Below are 6,210 nucleotides of genomic sequence, written 5' to 3'. Positions count from 1 at the left end.
TCTTATGTCTTGGTTGTTTTTCTTGTGCTGTGATTAAAAAAAAAAAACTGACCAATCTGAATGACTTTTGATCTAATGATCGGAACTTCACGTTTCAGGACTCGATCTTAATGGTTTGAGGAGGTGACTTGAAATATGCTTATTTAATACTGCAGACAAAATTTTGAGTTACGTAATCAGACACAAAAACTTACTTTCTCTGAATAAACATGCCATTTTTCAACTGATTCGGATTTCTGACCAACAAAATATAGGCTTAGCCGCAATTTGGTAAATAGGGTCCCAATAGTTTCGTCAGACACTCCAAAGTTTAGACCCCATGCCTTAATGTTAATTTTACTTTTAGCGTATTTCGTTACATCTCAAAATTTTTTTAGGTGAATTGAAACATTTGCACATAAATTTAAAAAATTCTTTTACTCAAAGATAATTCCTCGCAAAAAATAAACGTTAATAAATATTTGTAATTATTTTATTTAATAATGGTCTAAAAAATGCTGAATTGTTAGCCATGCAATTTTTTGTTTTATTTTCAAGAATATTATTTTGCATGGCAAAATACTGAATTAGGGCGAAATCGGTTGACTAGTTCCTGACAAATTGAATTAAAAAAAGTCAGATATTTAAAGTTCGATTTATCAGGAACTATTTGACCAATTATGCTAAAAATTTGTATTTTGTCTTGTAAAATTACATTCTTTGAAATGTTAAAAAAAATTTAAATACTTTACAATTCAACACTTTTTTGAATAAGATAAAAATATTCACTCAAAGTTACTTTTTGAATGGACATACGAATTTTTTTAATTGTGTGCAAAAATTTTTCAACTTGCTTAAATAGTTCTCGAGATTTAGCGAAATACGCAAAAAGTTAAATTAACGTTAAGTGGTCTAAACTATGGGGACCACATTTCCCAGATTGCGGCGACCTCCTATATTTTTGAGATCAGAAATCCGAATCCATAAAAAAAAAGTATGTTTGTTTATTCAGAGAAAGTACGTTTTATGTCTGATTTTGTAACCATATATCATCTGCACTTATTAATTAGTATATTTGGTCACCCATTCGAGCCATTAAGAATGAGTCCTAGAACGTGAAAATCCCGTCATTAGATCAAAAGTTATTCAGGGTGTTCTGTTTTTGTGCACTGTAGATATATTATTCAAATTGATGAAATATTTCTTAATTTACAAACTAAAATAAAGATGCTTTTTTATTTACCTAACTTAAAATTTTAACTATCAAATACAGAACATTACATAGGAAATGAGATTAATTACCGGAATAAATTTGTTACATACATTAATTTTAAACTGTTAAATTTTAAAAAGCAAACAAATATGCCTTCATTTTTACTAGGCATACATTAAAAATTATTTCTGAAAAATATCTGTGCATATGTAATTGGAAAATTTAATATTATTCATCTCTAAATTAAAATTTATTTTGTTGTATGTATTTTATTTAAACAGTCCTTAATAGTTTTCAACTCAAAAAGGGTTTTACGTTTTATTGTTACCAATTCAATGCAATTATGTTTAACAACAAAATCGAAAAACTTTCTATATTCTTGCATTCACGCTATGTTAGAATCAAACATCGAGATTTGTATTCACGCGATTTTAAAATCAAACATCGAGATTTATATTCTCACAATTTTGAAATGAAATGTCGAGATTCATATTCACACAATTTAAATAAATAAAATAAAATCTCGTATTTATTAAAACGTTAACATTTTGTGGATAAATGTTCCCATACACTTTCTTTTTCTGCTCAAATTTCAAGTATTTTTTCAATTATTTAAAAAGTGTTTTAGCGCAAAAAATTTTTGGATTTCTATTTTCAGCTTTTTTTTTTTTTTTTTTTTTTTTTTAACAAAACTCATCCCTGTGGTATGAATCAATATAGAGTTCTAATAAAGATCGAACATTTAAAAAAAAAAAAAAAAAAATCAGTGATTTTACAAAATTTAGTTCGCAAAAAATGAGGTGTTGACGGAAGGATTGAAACTAGTAATTACAAGTGTTAATCAATGCGTTCGGAAAGCTTTTTTAGTTGAGATTTTGTGTTCACGAATTTTTTTTCATTTTATCTAACTCTGGAGGAAGCTGTACAGCTGGAGAAACCTTTGCTACGAAACTTTTTTTACCTCTTGTTAAGCCAAGGCAAAGAATATTCGCCAAAAATTCGACTTCTGCCACACCCGTTTATAGGGCGGCTCTATTCAATCACCAACAGATCGTAATTTTGATCTGAACTAGATATCCATCTCCAATTCAGTACCCCCAGAAGCATAATTTGTTATGAGAACATGGAGGACTTTGTGACCTGACAGATTTAACGTGCATCATTCACCATTTAGTACATGGGGAGTCTTCGACCTAAAGGGAGCTGAACTATGTTCTCACGAACATGAAGCGCCCTGTCAACCAGGCTATTCCGGCCGACACTCTTACCTACATTAGTAAATTAAAGTATCGGAAAAGGTGAACTCAAGTAAACTTAGACTGAACTATAATGTTTTAAATGTTGAAGCCTTTTTTTTTCAAAATGTAAGCAAACTATGGCACGATTACTTAAGATTTCTTTGTGTCTAAGTAATTCCAGTAGTCAAAGTTGTCCTTAAATTCTCTCTCTAAAAAAAAGAAAGAGGAAAGTGTCCTTAAATGTCTTTAATTATTAAACATTTTAATAAATATCCTGAATTTTTTTTTGATTTTCCTCATTTTTGTTGTAGTTAACAGGAAGAATAAAAATTATTTATCTAAAAAAAGAATTGAAGAAATTTAAAAATTATGTTATATGTCATGAAACAAAGTGAATAGCAAAATGAATGACGCAGTCTTCATAGCGCGTCAAGTACTATATTAATCTATTTTCAGCGTTAGAGACAATTAATTACCCTTGATTTGATGGCACAAAAGCATTCGATGTGGGAGCTCTCATCTCTATTTCATACTCTACTGTTTTTCAATTACTGTTAATCCTCGTATTCTGCTACTACTTAACGATTTTTCAGATTAAGACAATTTCTTCCCTTTTTTGTAAAAAAAAAAAGAAGGCAAAAAATACATTTTTGCGTAATTTCAAAAGAAAAAAAATCAATTTTCTTAAAACTATTACCAATTATATAACTGCGAACCCATGTTAGCATTGTTCATATTAGAGAATCAGCATCTTCAAATTGTCCTTAAATTTGGAGGCAATATTGTCCCTAATTTTCATATTTTGGACTTCCAACCCTGTAATTAACGTAATTTGTTTGCATTTTGACTTCTAAAAAATTTTGCGGGATGTTAAACTTCAGGTTTACTCTGGGAGCTCACTTTTTCCATAATAGAAATATTAAGTTATCTACGGAGGTGAAATAATATTCGCCATGTTTGTCTAAAACAGCAAAAATGGTTTTAAAAAAAATACACAATAAAAAGAAGAAGAAGAAAAAAAAATTAAGTGTAAAGGAATATTTCCTTAGCTTGATTTGGATATTCGCTTTTTCTCGAACGTCAACTGACGTAAAGAGAATTGTAACAGATTAATGTCGTAAATGGTGGTAAAGTATTTTGATGACCGAGGCTGAATCTTTTGGGGGTTGATATAATTAAGTCGGATATATAACGTTAATGTTTAATGGAAGATGATGGAAATCTATCTCTTTCATCAAGTTAATGACGTCATGAGAAGAATCTTTGCTTTACTAGAGGAAAATTAACAGCTTTAAAATGATTCGAAGCAGTAAAGAATTTTGGTAAAAGTTCATTTTATAAGAAGGAAATAGATTTGGTTAATGAAGAGTGCTTTTAACTTTTAGTACAACTTTAAAAATCTTATATTGGACATGTAACTGTTTTTTAAAGACTATTATAGTTATTTTTTTAAGGATTATACTGTGGGTGATACGATTTTATTTTGGCCCAATTTTTTCAATCAAAATAGTATATATTTACACGTAGTCGAACCCCACTATGGTGTACGGTCCGCGGACCCAACTATAAATCCACTATAAATGATAGTTCACTATACCCGAAATCTTTGAAAAAGTATATTTTGGCATATAAAAGTAGTATTGTTGGAAATACTGATTGCAGTAGTACATTGCGCAAAATAGAAAAGATATCAACCTGAATAACTTTCGTTCTACTGATCGGATTCTCACGTACTAAGTGCTAATCTTAATGGTTCGTAAGGGGGACTTCAAATATCTGGAATTTGGAAATTGTGGTTTTAATAGTTTAGTCAGGAGAGCGACTGAAAGTTTGGCCCCCTTAATGTCAATTTCACTTTTTGCGTTTTTGGTCATATCTTTAAAACGAATTGAGCAATTTAAAAAAAGAATTTCACCCAGTCAAGAAACTCGTTTACCCAAAGATAATTTCAAGAAAAAACTAATTTTTAATATTTACTTAATATTTTTTATTATTTAATTTAATACTGGACAAAAAAATTTTCAATTATGAGTCATAATTCTTTTTGTGCCATATTAATCTACTTATTTATTACTTAATCAATTGTTTTCATATAGTAGAGGCTGAGAAAAATTAAAATTAATTATTTTTAAAATAATAATTTGGTGACAGTAAAAAAATATTGAAATGGAGCGATTAATGTCTAAATTTGGTTGACTTACAATGCAATTACGCAAGTCTTACGCTATAGCGTAAATTTCATTCATGATTTTTCCTTGTTTTGATTCGATATTGTACTTTTTATTTTTTTTTTTAATAATAAAATACGATGTTTCTTTTTAAGTTGTCTGCTAATTTATATTTAATTTAGTAAAGATATTTGAATGAAATATTATATTTAACGAATGTAGAGTTTTATAAAAACACATTTTTGATAGAATGCAGTTATGCATCTGCTTTTTTTTTAAATTTATGCATTTAAGTTTTTAATTTATGCATTCTACAATTGATTCATTTTTAGCTATGTGCATAGTATGCATTTAATAGGAATAATTTATTTATCAATTATTTAAGTAATATTTTAATAACTTAACAATAAAAATGTAAACGTAGATACTAGTTATGTAAAAGGTATCTTTATATCGTCCCGTACCAAACTTTTGTGACTTCAACAACGATTATCTTAAAAATTGTTGATATTTTTTAAAGGTCACTACAAAGAGCATAAAGATACTGAACATGAAGAGCTGACGAATAAGTAGCCAAGCTTTTTAAGCTCTTAAAGTATCTCAATACCTTATATGTTGCTCTAACATCTTAATTTTAAAATCAAATTTTCAATTACCTGGACATGTGGGATTCATAGAACTATTCAGCCAATTATTTCATTATATTTACCCTTTCTTTATGCTCCCACATAAATTTTTCCGATAATGTGTTAAAACATTTTGTTTAATTTTTATTAGTACTTAAAGTTTTTCTTTAAATTAACACTCGTTTTAAATAATTGGCAAATTTTTTTTTTTGAGTTTCAGAACTATAGCTCAGTTAGCTGATAAGAAATAAAGAACATTTTCCATATTAAAATTACTCAGTGCAAAACGTCTGACTGCTCGTATTAATAAAGTGCACTCTTTTCTCTAAGAATAAACAAACAAATAATTTATTTATTGACTTTACTGTTTCTTATTTGTTTTGTTTGTGAAAAGTAAATACATATTAGTGAAACTTAAAAAACCACAACCGTTTGCTTTGTTTTTAAATGAGCGAATTCGAACCTTAATTTTATTTTGACGTATTACATATTACACCGTTAACTTTAAGAAAGCAGCTCTTTTAAAAAAAGATGCTGAAATAATGCACTTATGTTAATTTTTTTTTCAACTTTAGCACAATTCACAAGATATTATAATAGTAAAAAAAAAAATTTTTATCAGGAAAATGCTTTATTTTTGTTAAGCAGCAAATACTAAAAATTGAAATTTGTAAAAAGATTCCAAGCCGTGTTATTTTTGAAATCATAATCTGATTTGAAATATGGAATAAAATAATACGTAATGTTTGAACTTATTTTGATTAAAAAAAATGCGCAACGAGAGGGTTAACATACTTTTTACAGATAGTAGGAATACAAATTATTCCTATATTTCGTCATAAGAGGATAAAAATGATATTGCTCGAAGGAACCTATTTAATAATTCCATTTCGAAAATTGAAATATGTTTGGGCGAAACATATTATTGCTTCAAAGCTAAAACGAGAAACAATTTAGCTATTATTATTTATTTAAGCTTTTTTCAC

Source organism: Parasteatoda tepidariorum, chromosome 8, assembly GCF_982258835.1.
Source record: "Parasteatoda tepidariorum strain Cologne lab strain chromosome 8, Ptep-v5.0, whole genome shotgun sequence".
NCBI classification, from domain to species: domain Eukaryota; kingdom Metazoa; phylum Arthropoda; class Arachnida; order Araneae; family Theridiidae; genus Parasteatoda; species Parasteatoda tepidariorum.
Note: the sequence above shows the minus strand (reverse complement) of the source record.